Genomic DNA, 16,279 nt, shown 5'->3' with positions numbered 1-16,279 from the left:
ATAGCCACCCTCAACTCATGGCTTTGCCATGAGTCAAGGTACGCAATATCCAAAGTTGGGTCAGGGCCACACAAGGTTGTTTTCTACATTAGCCACCCTCAACTTATGCTTTTGGCATAAGCTGAGGTGCACATGTCCAAGGAGGGACCAGGGCCAACACATTGTTCCCAAAAATGATCAGTTGGGGTGAAAAAGAAAGGTCTAATTTAAGCTCAAATCATTTGGATCAAGAAGGGATTAATTACATTCGGTTTTTTTGTTATTTAGGTTAATTATTGGCTACATTGAACAAGGGACTATTATCCTTTCCTAATTGTCTATTGCGACTTACTTTTAGCATGACTAACCAAGCAAGTTATAGCTCAGTACGAATGGTGGAATATTCAAATTTTCCTCACACTCACTTGACATCTCATTACTCTACCAAATTATCAGAAACCTAGTTTGAGTTTTAGATTCAGGGTCATGCAGTGGTGTATATCTATGTCATTCTTAGAGTCACACATTTATCAGTTACAGTGCCTAGTTATGCAACATTTTCTTTAAATCAGGATATCATTTTGTGTCCATTTCTATACTATGTACTAAAGATACCAACATGCCGGTTCAACAATAAAGCAACCAGTCTCTAGGGGAAAAAGAACACAGGCAAGAAAACCCCAAGAGAGGATCGTGAGTTGGGCTACTCTGACTCACCCTATTCCATTTACCCTACCCCCAACAAACAAACATGCAATTGTCCCCAATGCATAAAAGTATATAAGACAAGTGGTAGGTGAAGCAAACCTGAGGCGCAAAGCGCCGGTGATCAACAAGCTGGCGGGTCCGGTTTCCCGGAACCCACTCCCTCTAAAGTAGGGACACCATCAATAGTGTCCTCAGCAATGACAGTACCATTAGTAGTGCTCCTTTCCGCCTCTTCAACTCTGGAACTAGACGCCCCAGCAGCCACCTCGATACCCCTCAACTGGCAGGCCTCCTTATCAATCAGCGAGGCTCTCCTTGCAGCCTCCAACTCATGGGGTCCCTTCTTCCGAGCCTAGGACTCATCCACATCTCTAGTCCGTACCTCTTGGCACGCTCTCATGGTGGAAGTGGTGGCATATCAGTAGTGGCGAACACGGCAGCCATCACTGTGTCCTCAGCAGGCTTTGCAGAAGAGGCCTCAGACTCAGGCATCGAGCCTCCAGTATAGTGTCCAAGTCGGCTCTCAGACTCTCCACAGCAGCCTGGAGAGTCATCACATCCACTGTAGGTGCTGGACGAGCGAGAACCCGCAGCTTAAATGCGTCCAAACGCTGGTGGACCTCCATGCTCTTCCGATCAGTGTGGGCCATCTTCCTCTCTATACGCTTTTCTGCCTCAGAAATGGACCTCTACATCCAAGGCTGGATATGATGCAAAAGTGTGGCCATTTGGGCCTCTCGTTTCTGGACCCTAGCAAAAAGGGACCAGTGTAGCAGATGGGATAGAGCTGGAGGAGCTCAGAGCGGTCCTAACACCCGGGATAGACTCGACCAGAGTGGTATCGGTAGGCTTAGATGTAGCTGGATTAGCCCCTTGGGCCTAATCTATCATTGCTGCCAGGTTCTCACCTAGCGGCTACACCTCAATACGGGGCCCTCTGTTGGGATCCAACTCATTGGCCTCATCCCGGATGAGACCGATATCAACCTATCCAGGCAGGGTCTTGATCACATTAATGTGCCACACGGACACTCCTGCAGATCAACACAATGCAAAAATCATGCACGGGAATAGGTAAGTAAGAGTGGCCTTAAAGGCCCTCTCGTGCATCACCGCCTGTAATAGCCATGCGAAGTCCACCTCGAACCCCGCAATTATGGCAGCCATCAGCACTGCACGATCCCAGGTGACAATATCATCAGCAGCAATGGGGGAAAGGCAGTGTCGGACCAATAGCCACAGGAACTTGGTTGTGAAGGTGAGGTTGCCTTCTTGATACCCCCCTTGGGCTCCCCCACCCAATCGGCAGCCTCACCATCTACGGAGATGTACTGTGCAATCCACCGCTTGGTGGTCTCTCTCACCTCTGGCTAACGTTGGAACCGGCCATCTTTGATCAATTTCCACCGATAGTCAAACTCGGCGGTGAGAGGAGTATGGGTGGAATCTACATCCACTCCATAGAGAAATCTGCGGATGGCCTGCAAGGAAATGTCAACGGTGCATGCTTGGCGGGGGCTGCCCGCCTGTCCAGCTAAGATCGAAGAGTTGCCGCATAGGAGGCGTAGAAATCTCGGACCATTTCCTCGCTATAGTGGCCTACATCTCGAGCTGTCCACTCCAGCCGATTTCGGGTGAATAACTCATGAATGGCCGGCATGGTGGGAAAAATCCCCATGAGAAACCGCTGCTCAAGTGTTAGGTCCGGGTCATGACCCCTTTGTCATTGGGCATGTAGGCATCAGTGTAGATTTGGTACTGCCCCTCGACACACCACCGGTTGGGCTGATCAGCAACCGGAGTGGGGACGCCAGTCTGGGGTGCTGGAGTAGAGTCAGCATTAGTAGCCTCATCAGACAGGCAGAAGCAGATGCCTCCTCCGATTCGGAAGCCTCCACAGAAACGGAAGCTTCCTCAGAACCGGATGTTTCCATGGATCCAGACGTTCCCTTAGACTATGCAGCCGACCCAGAAGGTGTGCCAGTGTGTGCTCCTCGTTATACTGGGAGACAGTGACTACGCCAGGCGCCACCCTCATGGGTGTGGCTCTAGTAGGGCGGGCAGCATGGGTAGGAGTGCAGGTGCCCAGTGGCACGTACTCTAGGTCACGCTCATCATCTAAGCCTGTGATAACCCGGTTCGACGGGGCGACGGACTTGCAACGCCTTTGTGAGTAGACACGGTCGTGTTTAGGTGCCATTTGTACTTGCAGAGAGAAGTAGTTAGTACCAATGGAAGCAGCAAAACATAGAAAAGGAGTGAAAGCACAGAAGTACAGAGTGCAGGAAGGACCCATCGACGCTTCATCGAAGGCACGAAGGTCTGTCGAAGGCACGAAGGTCCGTCATGGGGGTCCATCGAGGGACACTTAGAAATAATTTTTAAAACATCAAAAAGAAAGGTTCTGACAGTGTCGACAGTTGTGCTGGACGGACCATCGATGGCACGAAGGTCCGTCATGAGGGTCTGTCACGGGACACTTAGAAGAAATTATAAAAACTCAGAAACAAAGGTTCTGACACCGTCGACGGTTGTGCAGAAAGGACCGTCGAAGGGATGACAGTCCGTCATAAGGTTCCGTTGCAGGACACTGGAAGAAATTATAAAATGTTAGAAAGAAAGGTTCTGACACCGTCGACGGTTGTGCAGGACGGACCATCGTAGGGACGATGGTCCGTCATAAGGGTCTGTCAACGGACACTTAGATTAATTTTATAAAAAATCAAAAGCAAAGGTTCTGAAGGTTGTGCAGGATAGACCGTCGAAGGGACGATAGTCCGTCATAAGGTCCATCGACGGACACTTAGATTAATTTTATTAAAAATTAGAAATAAAGGTTCTGACAGTGTCGACGGTTGTGTAGGACGGACCGTCGAAGGCACGATGGTCCGTCATAAGGGCCTGTCGACGTACACTTAGAAGAAATTATAAAAACATCAAAAACAAGGGTTCTAACACCGTCGACGGTTGTGTAGGACGGACCATCGTCCCTACGACGGTCCGTCATAAGGTTCCGTCGTGGGACACTTGGAAGAAATTATAAAAACTTTAGAAACAACGGTTTTGACACCGTCGATGGTTTCGCAGGACAGACAGTCGAAGGGATGACGGTCCGTCATAAGGGTCTGTCGACAGACACTTAGATTAATTTTATAAAAAATAAGAAGCAAAGGTTCTGACACCGTCGACGGTTGTGCAGGACGAACCGTCAAAGGGACAATGGTCCGTCGATGGATACTTAGAGTAAACTCGAGAAATTGGGGTTGATGGACCCCAACGATGGTCCATCGTGGGACCGACTGTCCATCCCGGGACCGACGGTCCGTTGTGGGACCGACGGTCCATCGACGGGGTCTCATACTGACCTTCAAGGAACACAGTTTTGCAGCCAATTTGGTAACCAATCATACTAATTTGAAGTATTCTTATAAGCCTAAGTTTACTAAACATTTACCCAGCATTCTATCATTCGTAGGGCATGAATTTTCCTAGTTTTAACATGCATTTTAGACAGCCTGTCAAACCCTAGGTCAGGAACACAATCATGCAAACACACGCTATTTTTTTAACAATACACTCCTTCCCCTTTCAGTTTCAGTGTTCTAAGGGTCTTAGGACTTTTGTGTGTAAGTTTTAGCATGCAAAATGGTCCAAAATTAAGTACCCAAACAGTTAGACATCACATTAATTAGGAATATTAACAAAATCTAATGTTGCAGCTCAGAAAACATAACTGACAACTGTAGTAGAGGAGAAAGAGAATGAACACTAGTAGTTGATCATCAGCAACAACCACCATGAACACCGATTGACAAAGGAATTGAAGAAAATGGCAGATTTTGGGAGAGAATGGATTTTGTGGAAGTGGGGAAGTGTGGGAATCTAATGATGGAATGGGAGTGAATGGGTCAGAAAGTGGGGAAAATGAGAGGAACGGGGAGGGAAATGGTTATGGGGGTTATGTGAAGAGGTGGGTAACTGAAGAGTTCAAAAACTTTTAATATGTAGCCGGACGGTTCGGGTCGGGTTGGTGGGTGAGGGATCGACGAGTCCCTGTCAATGGACCGTAAGCCGGTCGACGGTCCATCGATCCTTCCGTCGACAGTTCCCAAACTTGGAAAAATTTAAACAACATACCTGGGCACGGCGGATCCTACCGACGGTTCGTCGAAGGGACGACGGTGTGTCGATGGGTCCGTCGATGGGTGCACCAGACCAATTTTCTGCAGATTTCTGGGGATTTGGTCCCTGCACATTTAACACCCATTAAGCTAATCTTTTTGTGTTTTCTGAACACTTTTTGGACACGGCCCCTACTGTACGCTCTAACCAACACTTCTAAAGAAAAATAAAGGAACATTCAGACGTGACATAAGTAATAAAAGCAAAAATAATCCAACTATGCCTAGAAAATCATGAAAAACCTATAGTTGGCTAGATGATACATATTGGGTTGCCTCCCAATCAGCGCTTGATTTAACGTCGAGGCACGACGGAGGACTCTTGATTACTCAGACTTTATCAAGATGGTATGCCTCGATCACTTCTTTCGCTGTTTCAGCATGCCCTAGATAGATTTTGAGTTGTTGCCCGTTCACCTTAAACCTCATACCCTCCTTGTTCTCCAACTCAACCGCACCATGAAGGAATAGTTGGGTGATCAAATAGGGACCAGTCCATTTGGACTTGAGTTTGCCCAGAAACAAACGCAAACTAGAATTGAACAAAAACACCAAATCCCCAACCAAAAAATTGCACTTCTCAATCTTTTGGTCATGGTACTTCTTCATCTTTCCTTTGTAGAGGGCTGAACTTTCATATGCCTTCAAGAGAAATTGATCAAGCTCATTCAACCCGTTTAACCTCTGATCTGCAACCTTATTCCAATCCATTTTCAACTTCTTCATTTCCCACATGGCCTTATGCTCTAATTCAACCAGTGAGTGACAAGCCTTCCCATATACAAGTTGGTGTAGGGACATACCTATGGTAGTCTTGTATGCTGTCCGGTAGGCCAAAGAGCATCATCAAGCCTCCTTGACCAATCCTTTCTACTAGCATTCACCGTTTTTGCCAAAATCTGCTTAATTCCCTGTTTGACACTCAACTTGCCCACTAGTTTGAGTATTGTAAGGAGTGTCCACATTATGGCGAACCCCATATTATTCCAATAATCCCTTAAACAGCTTGTTGCAAAAGTGGGATCCCCCATCACTGATAATACCCCTTGGGGTGCCAAATCTAGAAAATATGTTCTTTTTCAAGAACGCGGTGACACTCTTCCCTTCATTATTCACAAATGCGATAACTTCTACCCATTTTGACATATAATTGACTGCCAGAAGAATGTACTTCATCCCATGAGAACTCGCAAAAGGGCCCATAAATTCAATGCCCCACACATCAAACAATTCAATCACAAGAATGGGATTTAAAAGGAGCTCTTGCTTTCTCGAAATACAACCATCTCTTTGGCATCTATCACGTGCCTTGCGAACTCATGAGCATCTTGGTAGATGGTTGGCCAATAGTAGCCACATTTCAAGATCTTGTGAGCAGTTCGGATACCACTATAATGCCCACTTACAGGCGAAGAATGGCATGCCTCCAAAACACTCAACGTCTCAACTTCTGGCACACAACGCCGAATAAGCCCATCGGCGCAACTCCTATACAAGTATGGCTCATCCCGAAAGAAATTTTTCACATAATGCATGAACTTTTTCCTTTGATGAAAGAACAAGTCCGGTGGGACGATATCACTAGCCATATAATTTGCAAAATGTGCGAACCCATGGAATCAAGTCTTGGGAGGCAGCAAGTACATGCTCATCAGGGTAAGTATCATAAATTTAAGACTTTTCACCTAACTCCCTCATTGCTTCATCTTCTAATCGGGACAAGTGATCAGTAACTTGATTTTCGGTCCTTTTTCTATCTTTCACCTCAAAGTCAAATTCTTGCAATAGTAATACCCAACAAATCAACCTCGGTTTCGCATCCTTCTTTGCAATCAAATATCTTAAAGCAGAATAATCAGTATGCACTATAACCCTCGTGCCAAGCAAATAGGAGCAAAATTTCTCGAAAGCAAAGACTACTGCAAGGAGCTCTTGTTCAGTCACGGTGTAGTTCTTTTGGGATTCATTAAGGGCTTTACTAGCATAGTAAATGGGATGAAGGATTTTCTCCCTTCTTTGTCCCAATACCGCACCAAGAGCAACCCCACTCGCATCACACATTACCTCAAAAGGCTTTCTCCAATCCGGAGAAATGATGATAGGTGAAGACACCAACTTTTCCTTCAACTCACCAAATGCCTTAAGACAAGATTCATCAAAATGAAACTTAAACAACTTGCACAAAGGATGTGCAATCTTTGAAAAATCCTTGATGAACCTCTGGTAAAAGCCTGCATGCCCAAGAAAACTTCTCACACCTTTTATAGAGATAGGTGGAGGAAGTCGCTCTATCACCTCAACTTTAGCTTGATCACCTCTATACCCTTGTCTGAAATGCGATGACCCAATACAATACCTTCTTTCACCATGGAGTGACATTTTTCTCAATTTAGCACAAGGTTGCAATCTTCACACCTCTTAAGAACCTCGGACAAATGACTCAAACACCACTCAAATGAGTCACCAACCACTGAAAAATCATCCATAAACACCTCAATAGTATCCTCCACCATATCAGAGAATATTGACATCATACATCTCTGTAATGTGGTTGGTGCATTACATAACCCAAACGACATTCTCTTGAATGCGAAGGTCACATAAGGAAGAGTAAAGGTGGTTTTCTCTTGATCTTCCGGTGCAACAGAAATCTGATTATAACCTGAAAAGCCATCAAGAAAATAGTACCACCCCTTTCCTGCAAATCTATCCAACATTTGATCCATGAAGGGCATAGGAAAATGGTCCTTCTCGGTCCATGCATTTAATTTCTGGTAATCTATACGTACCCTCCATCCAGTCACCGGCCTCATCGGATAAATCTCATTTTTCTCATTGGGGACCACAATCATTCCCCCTCTCTTAGGTACACGCTGAACAGGGCATACCCAACTACTATCGGCGATTGGATATATCACTCCAGCATACAACCACTTAATGATTTCCTTCTTCACCACCTCTTGCATAGGTGGATTTAAAAGTCTCTGGTGCTCAATACTTTGCTTATGATTGGAATGAGTTGGATTTTATGTGAACAAATCCCGGGAGGGATCCCAATAATGTCCGCAATAGTCCACCCAATAGCTCTTTTGGACCTTTTTAACACCTCTACCAAACTCTCAACTTGATGCACATTCAAATCTGATGCAATAATTACCGGCAAAGTGTCACCTTTTCCCAAGAATACATACCTCATATGAGGTGGTAGAGCATTAATTTCTACTTTTGGAGCCTCATCTATAGATGGTTTCGTCGGTGGAGACTCGTGATGCTTCACATCTAACTCCAATTTCTTTGATTTAAATCGAACATCACCTCGATCAAGTGTCGCGACCAATAACCCATACTCTTCAATGCAATCACTACCAAAATTCATGATCACTGCCGCTAGTGCTTCTACACTCAGACGCTCTTCTATTTATACCTCAAGTGACTTTTCAACCCTGTAAGATATGGCAGATACCAATTGGTTCACACCACTCTGCCTCATGGACCTACAAATGTTGAAAGTCACTTCTTCATTATTCAACCAAAATTTCATTTGCCCTTTTCTCCATATCAACCAAGGCTCTACCTGTAGCAAGGAATGGCCTCCCAAGAATAATAGGCACCTCAAAATCAACCTCATAATCCAGAATCACAAAATTGGCCAGAAATATGAATGACTCCACCTTAACTAACACATCGTGGAGCATTTCAATAAGCATCTTCACCGTTCGATCAGCCATAAGTAGCCGCATCGCAATGGGCTTTGGGTCACCCAACCCAACTTCTTGTAAATAGAGAGAGGCATGAGATTTATGCTTACCCCAAGATCACATAATGCTTTTGCAAAGTGTAATAACCCGATTGTACATGTAATAGTGAAGGCACCCGGATCTTCTTTCTTTTGCACTAGAGACCTTGTAGAAATAGCATTACAATGCTGCATTCTATCATCATCCTCAAAACTGACCGACCTTTTCTTAGTGACCATATCTTTTATGAACATGGAATAACCGGGCATTTGTTCAAGAGATTCTATCAAAGGGACATTGATGGAAAGTTGTTTGAGCATAGTGATAAAACGCCGATATTTACCATCCTCGGTCTTTTCCACTAACCTCTGTTGGAATGGAGGTGATGGTCTAGGAATGTGGGTCACCTTTTGGGGTACCTCAACTTCTTTCCCCGTTTTATCATCTAACTCACCACTAACCTCCACTACCTTATCATCGCCTCTTATCACATTTTCTATCCCAGACGGCATCGGTGGGTCAATGGTTTACTTACCACCTCGAGTTGTGACTGCCATTCAATGTCCATCATTATTCAGATTTTGGACAGTATCGCTAGGAAGAATGCCCGGTTAGCGTGGGTTCACAGTCAAAGACAATTGGGCCATTTGCAACTCAAGATGCTTGATCGAGATTGCATGTGCATCAACTTTTTGCCCAATTCTCACTAATACACTCCTGAACTCTTTAGTGTGCTCATCACTAGTATCAAACCTCATCATTTTCTGCAACATATCCTCAACTCGCGCCATACTACCTCCACCATCCCTAGGAGCAACTTCACGATTTTGAGGTGGAAAATAGGGCCCACTCCTATCATTTCTTTTACCATAGTTACCCCGGTTGAAGTTGTTATTGCGGTTGTAGTTCCCATCTCGGATATAATGACCTTCTTGATTAAAATTACCATAGTTCCGACCTTGATTTCCTTGACCTTTGCGCCAATTCTCTTGATTGGAGCCTTGGGCGTTTGGTCGGAAACCCCCCCGTCTGCTCATTTACCGCATAAGAGTCCTCCTCATAGTAATACTCCTCAGTCGACCGTGATAGTTTAGACAAGTAGTTCTTTGCATTTACCTTTTCTGCACCCCAGTGACGTGTTTCAACACAAAACTAAGATCAGTTCTCATTTGATCCATTTCTTTATGAATCTTATCTGTGGTTGGGTTGTGTGCGGATTGCACTGCATAAGTGTTTCTCCCAGTATCTAACTTTCTAGTGCTCCAAGATTTTTCGAGAGACCTGCTATCGTATCTAGTACTGCTTTATTATTATCATCTTGTCCTCGATAGAAGTACTCTTTCAGTGACTCATCATCGATGCGGTGATTGGAGACACTTCTCAAGAACGAAGTGAACCTATCCCAAGAACTACTGATTGATTCTCCCGGTAGTGCCACAAAGTTGTTCACCCTATCTTTGTGGTTTAGCTTCTTAGACACCGGGTAGTAACATGCTAAGAACACATCCCTCAATTGATTCCAAGTGTAGATTGAGTTACAGGGGATCTCGGTAAACCATATAGCGGCATCTTCCGTCAGTGAGAGAGGAAACACTCTCAACCCAATTACATCCATATTCAAATCAGTCCTCCCTACACAACTCTTACACACCGACCTCACCTTGGCGATGTGAGCATGTGGATCCTTAGAAGGTAGCCCCCAAAACAAACTTCTAGCGATGAGCATTTTCATTAGACTACTAGTTACCACGAAAGTATGGCTGTGTGGTAGGGGAGGAAAGACAAGTGGCCCGTTAGAGTCAGTAATATTATGATATCCCCTATAATACTCTTGAAATCGTGGAGCGGGAGGTTGCCTATGTATTTCACCTTCCCCATGATTTTCAGGTAATAATTGATCATGAGCATCAACCGCTGGTGGAATTCTGGGTTGTAATCATCATTGAGAATGTCCAAATTTCGGTTCATTCTGCATAGTGTACGCTCTAATTTTGGGTCGGGTGAGAGTATGGGTTCTCCTCTACTCCGCGTACTTGGCATACACGAATGTTAGATCTGCAAAAGACAAAAACAAAGAGAAAAAGTAAAATTAGGAAAATGTTGACTAGATTTTGGTAATAAGCTTAAAGTTAATCTAAAATCCACTTTCCCCGGCAGCGGCGCCAAAAATTTGATACGCTCAAATTTACTTCTCGCAAAGAAGTATAAGCAATCGTATCAAGTAATGAACCCAACTATGAGGTTGGGGTCGATCCCACGATGAAAATGATTTAGGCTTAACTTTAATCTACTATTACTTTTATTTAGTTAAGTCCTTTCTGAAAACAAGTAACAAAAAGGGGGTTTTAAGTAACGAATGTAATTAGCTATGTCTAAGTAAACAAGTGGCAAGTTCAAAGATTTGATTTTTATTAAGTAATGAAAGTAACTAGGGCTTAAGTGTTCCCAACAGGCTCATAACGCGGTGATTCTAGCTATAACAATCCTTTCCTAGTATCTTACATGCAAAGTGATAAGTTATGTATCCCTAATTCCTTGGTCCAGCAACTAGGGAATTTCACTTCGCACCTTGGTCTGGCTACGTGTGTATGCTTTACTAAACCTTACCTTTACCTCATATTAAGTATCATAATGGATGTATGGATTAGTTGTTACTTCGCACTAATTGACACTAGCATATTAGATAGTATATACTAAATCTACATTGATAATTCTTTTCTTATTATCTACATCCTTGATCCGGCAAGTAGCAACAAGGCGAGTTCTAACGCGTGCACTCGTTAAAAAGACTTCTAAACGAAAGAATTATCAATACATGCAAGACACTATTCTAGGATTATTATTTCAACTAGTTTTTACCTAGTTAATTACCCATGGTTCCCACAACCCTAGCTATGGATTTAGTTACCCATGTTAATAATCACACAATTCATATTAGTTTGATAATAATTCATGCACTTACTTTGATGAGATTGAAGAAAACCTAGAAAATTACTTGAATTAATCAATAAGCTTGCAATAAACGATTTCCGAAAAATAGAATAATTTCCCAAAATCACAAGTTCACAACTAGAACAATAAAATCTAAAAAATACCCAAGAGTCTAACCTCAAAAATGAGGTTTTTACAAGTATTTATAATACTAGAGTCCTAATAAAAGAGGGAAATCTATTTAAGAAAAATCTGCCCAAAAACCGCGTCAGAGTCAAAAACCTAGATGACGGTCGTCAAGGCCACGATGAACCGTCGTGGTCATCCGCCGTTCCAAACTTTGCTTCTTTTCAAGATGGGTATTGGGGCTACTTTCTGTTGACGATGACGGATGTGCAGCAAGATCCGTCGTGGAGATGACGGTCCGTCGAGAGCCTCCGTAGCCCCACACTTAGTCAGAATTCCCCAATCTTCATTCAATTCTTTTCCTTCATACGATGGTGGCCACTAATGGACCGTCGATAGCTACGTTGGTAGTCACTTTTGCAGTTTCAGCATAATTCTTTCGCGTTTTCATTCTGGACAGATTTCCTGCAAACAAAGTGAAAAATACATTAAAACTTATACAAAAAAGCTTTAGACACATACGAAACCTAAGGAAAAAGCATTAAAATTACCGTAAAACTATGGTACATCGAATTCCTCTTCATAAAATTTAAGTTCTAATAATAGTGACGGAGAGGGATCCTCTACTAGTGAAGACCTAAAAGTTCATCATGAACAATACTACATGTCCTCATCTGAGGAAGAATGTACGTCTTGCAAGACTGGCCAACCTTTTGATAAAAATAAGGATGAATTCTATCAGTTATACTCTCAGTTCAAGGACTCAAACATCGATGTTATAAGTAATGACAATTGAATATAAATTCTTAGGATGATTGATGACCCAACATTAAGTTCTCAAATTATCGACAAAATTGGTAATACCAGCACCTCTACTAGTAATACTAGAATTCCTAAAGAAAATCCTATTCATAATAATGTTTATACCATGGCAGAGGTAAGAAGACAACTAAAACTGAGGTCTCAAAGGGATCACATTCCTACTACAATCCAAGACTTGGTTGAGGAGATAAATAATCTCAAAAAAAGAAATATCTTTTTCTCAAAAACCATAATATGATTCTTGATGAAAGAATTACTTATATAGAAAGTAAGGACAAAAATCATCATAGAAAACATGTCATAGCTGAAGATGATCCTCCTATAATGTTCCAAAAAGTAATCTTCCTGACATCCCTAGTGAGTCTATTGATAATGAGAATTTATTTTTAGAAACTATTGAGCTAATTACAGCACATAAACCTTTAGCAAAAATTACTCTTTTTATTGATTATAACCTAAAAAAGGATTTTATTGCTCTAATTGATAGTGGAGCTGATTTAAATTGCATTCAAGAAGGATTAATTTCATCAAGATATTTTAAAAAGACTACACATAGTCTTCGTAATGCTTGTGGTCATAAAGTGGATATTGAATATAAAATTCCTAAAGCATATATATGTACAAATAATATATGTACGCCTGAAAGCTTTGTTTTAATAAAAAATATTTCTAACGAAATCATTCTAGGAATGACTTTTTACTGGCATATATATCCTACAACTTCATCTAATGAGAACGGAATTACTGGTAATTTCGAAGGAAGAAAAATAAGAATAGATTTGATATCTCAATCATTTTGAGGTTAAAAATATGATCTCTTTAAAAAATAAACAAATTGATTTTCTTAAAAATGCAATTTGTAATCTTACAATTGAAGAGACTTTACAAAATCCTAAAATCCAAGGAAACATTGAGATTTTGAAGAGTCAATTCTCTCTACAAATATGTGGTGACCACCCAAATGTATTTTGGGAAAGGAAGAGGCATGTGGTGAGTCTTCCTTATGAAGAAGAATTTTTAAAAGATAATATTCCTACTAAGGCAAGACCATGCCAAATAAATTTGAAATATCTAAATTTATATAAAAAAAAAATTGATAATCTTCTCCAAAAGGTTCAATAAGACCCTCAAAATCTCCATGGTCTTGTACTGCTTTTTATGTTAATAAACAAGCAGAACAAGAGAAAGGAGTACCTGGACTTGTCATAAATTATAAACCGCTAAATAAAGTTTTAAAATGGATTAGATATCCTATCCCCAATAAAAAAGATTTATTGGATCGACTTCATGAAGCTATCATATTTTCAAATTTTGATTTAAAATCAGGTTATTGGCAAATTCAAATTTATGAAGAAGATAAATATAAGACAGCCTTTAACGTTCCAATGGGATAATATGAATGGAATATTATGCCTTTTGAATAAAGAAATGCTCCTTCGAAATTTCAAAAAATTATGAATGATATTTTCAACCCCTTTAGCAATTTTATCATCGTATGTATAGATGATATTTTGGTATTTCCAAAAATCATATAAATGCATTTTAAACATCTTGATCTATTTAAGAAAATTATTATTCAAAATGATTTGGTTATATCTAGACCAAAAATGCATATTTTCCAAACTAATGTTAGATTCTTAGGCCATAATATTGAAAAGGGAAAAATTATTCCCATCTAAAGAAGTATAGAGTTTGCATCAAAATTCCCTGATGTTATTACTAATAAAACTTAGATCCAATGATTCTTGGTAAGTTTAAATTACATCTCTCTTTTTATAAAAGATTTGTCTAAAGACACAACTATACTATATGATAGACTTAGAAAAAATCCTAAAGCTTGGACTGATAATCATACAAAAGCAATCAAAAACATTAAGACAACGGTTAATAACCTACCATGCCTCACTTTAGCCAATCCGAATTGGCAGAAGATAGTGGAAACAGATGCCTCTGATATTGGCTACGGGGGTATTTTAAAACAAATTTCTCCTAATGAAAAAACAAGAATATCTCATACACTTCTATTCTGGAAAATGGAATAATATTCAAAAAGATCTACTATAGGTAAAGAAATTTTGGCTATAGTTAAAAGTGTTTTAAAATTTCAAAGAGATTTATATAATCAAAAATTTATCATAAGTGTCAAGCAGAGAAATTCATCTTTAATAAATATGTAAAACATGATGTTTCAAAACAAATGTTTGTAAGATTGCAAGCTTTGTTAGCACCTTTTGATTTTGAAATACATTATAAAAAGGGAACATATAATAGTCTTCCCGATTTTTTTACTAGAGAATATTTAAGTTAATAACTCTTTATCTATTAATACCAGGAGTGATGCGGCCATCGGGAAATTCTTCCTCTAATAGAGAAAGGAAGAGGAAAAGCACTCATGGGAAGAAATAATATCTTGGCCTAAATAGGAAACCAGAAGCTAACAGCTTCAAACATTGCAGGAGCATATACAAGCACATTGGGAATTAACACTGAACATCAAATGTACAAAGAATTCATGAATTTTATACAATCCAAACAAGCTCAGGGTAATAACCCACCATCCTATTCTTCAGCTGTAACTGACGAAGGAAATGAAAATATTGAAGTATATGATAAAAATGAGAAAGATAAAGTAAGACTTCTTCTTGAGCCCATATATTTACATTGGAAAGACGATCCATGGCAAAGAATGACCAGGTATTTTGATACAGCATCATATGTTGTCCCAACTTATAAATACAGAATATATTATGAGATAATACTCTCATCTATTGGGTCAGCTGAATTTGAGCACTTTTACCTAGCCAATACTAAAAAGGTTTATAATTTCAAAATTCATTATAAAAATGATATTCACCCCCAGAAGAATGGGGAATAAGCACGATGAAAGAAAGAGAATGCACCCATCCATAACAAAAAATTGCACTCAAGTTTAATTACTGGGATTATATTGAGAGCTTTAATAATACCTTGTTATATGAAAACTCTAATAGAAAACATTCATAGTTTATAAAAATATGCTCTCACGTTTATAAGCAGCATATACCAAATTGGTTTTGCCAATGGTGGATTTTATATGGTCCATCTATAAATATATTGTCAGAGGAATACAAAATATTATATGTTGAATGGGTTGACGTATCACCCAAATTGATAAAATTACAAAAAGGATATCATTTTTAAAGAAATGTCATTGATGTAATTTTTCATATAATTCTCTGTTCCGTGGATAATGAAATGGACAGGAGATTATAAACTCCATTAAAGACTCTATCGAGATCAACAAGCGTTAATCAGAAGTCATACAAGGCCGAGATGATATCAGTCCTTTCAAATAAATAACCAGAAGGCTGCAGATGAAGAAAGGAGCCATCTCAAAATCGAAACTTCTTACTTCATACATGGAAGAAGTCAAAAAAGATCTAATAAAAAATATGGGCATGAAATTTTCGAATAATATATCTATGGCTACCTCAAATGAAGAAGAAGACACCTTTATAGCTGGAGAATCCCAAAGCATTCATAGCGCAAAAGAGATGGACATTGAAATATTTCTTCAACAGTTCAGGAATCAGATAGAAGAATCTTCTAGTTCAGACACGCTAAAGGGGAAGGAGACTAGAAAAGACTAGTTGATAAGACTCTAACTTTTACAAAAGTTAAGATAATTGTAAGCTTTTATAAAGTTAGGACCCCAATGTCAGTTCAATAATGTAACATGACGTAAGCACTTACGTCATAAATTTTAGACTTTTCTTCAGGTCCATTCTATATAAGGATCTTTTAGTAGGAGGTAGA

At 40.4% G+C, this 16,279-nt stretch overlaps 1 long non-coding RNA gene and 1 pseudogene across 1 annotated transcript; both read right to left on the bottom strand.

The window, feature by feature from the left end:
* LOC114077171 overlaps window positions 1-1,337 on the bottom strand; it is a 5,847-nt pseudogene extending 4,510 nt beyond the window's left edge.
* Window positions 1,338-11,583: 10,246 nt separating this feature from the next.
* On the bottom strand, window positions 11,584-16,145 carry LOC114077280. Its single transcript, XR_003578408.1, has 2 exons — window positions 15,954-16,145; window positions 11,584-12,127 (listed from the first exon to the last, which is right to left on the bottom strand). It is a non-coding gene; the product is annotated as an uncharacterized LOC114077280 (long non-coding RNA).
* Between the last annotated feature and the right edge of the window lie 134 nt (window positions 16,146-16,279).

The sequence above is a fragment of the Solanum pennellii genome, chromosome 5 (assembly GCF_001406875.1).
Source record: "Solanum pennellii chromosome 5, SPENNV200".
Lineage (NCBI taxonomy): Eukaryota > Viridiplantae > Streptophyta > Magnoliopsida > Solanales > Solanaceae > Solanum > Solanum pennellii.
The sequence above is the reverse complement of the archived record's forward strand: the minus strand, read 5'-3'. Positions and strand labels throughout refer to the sequence as shown.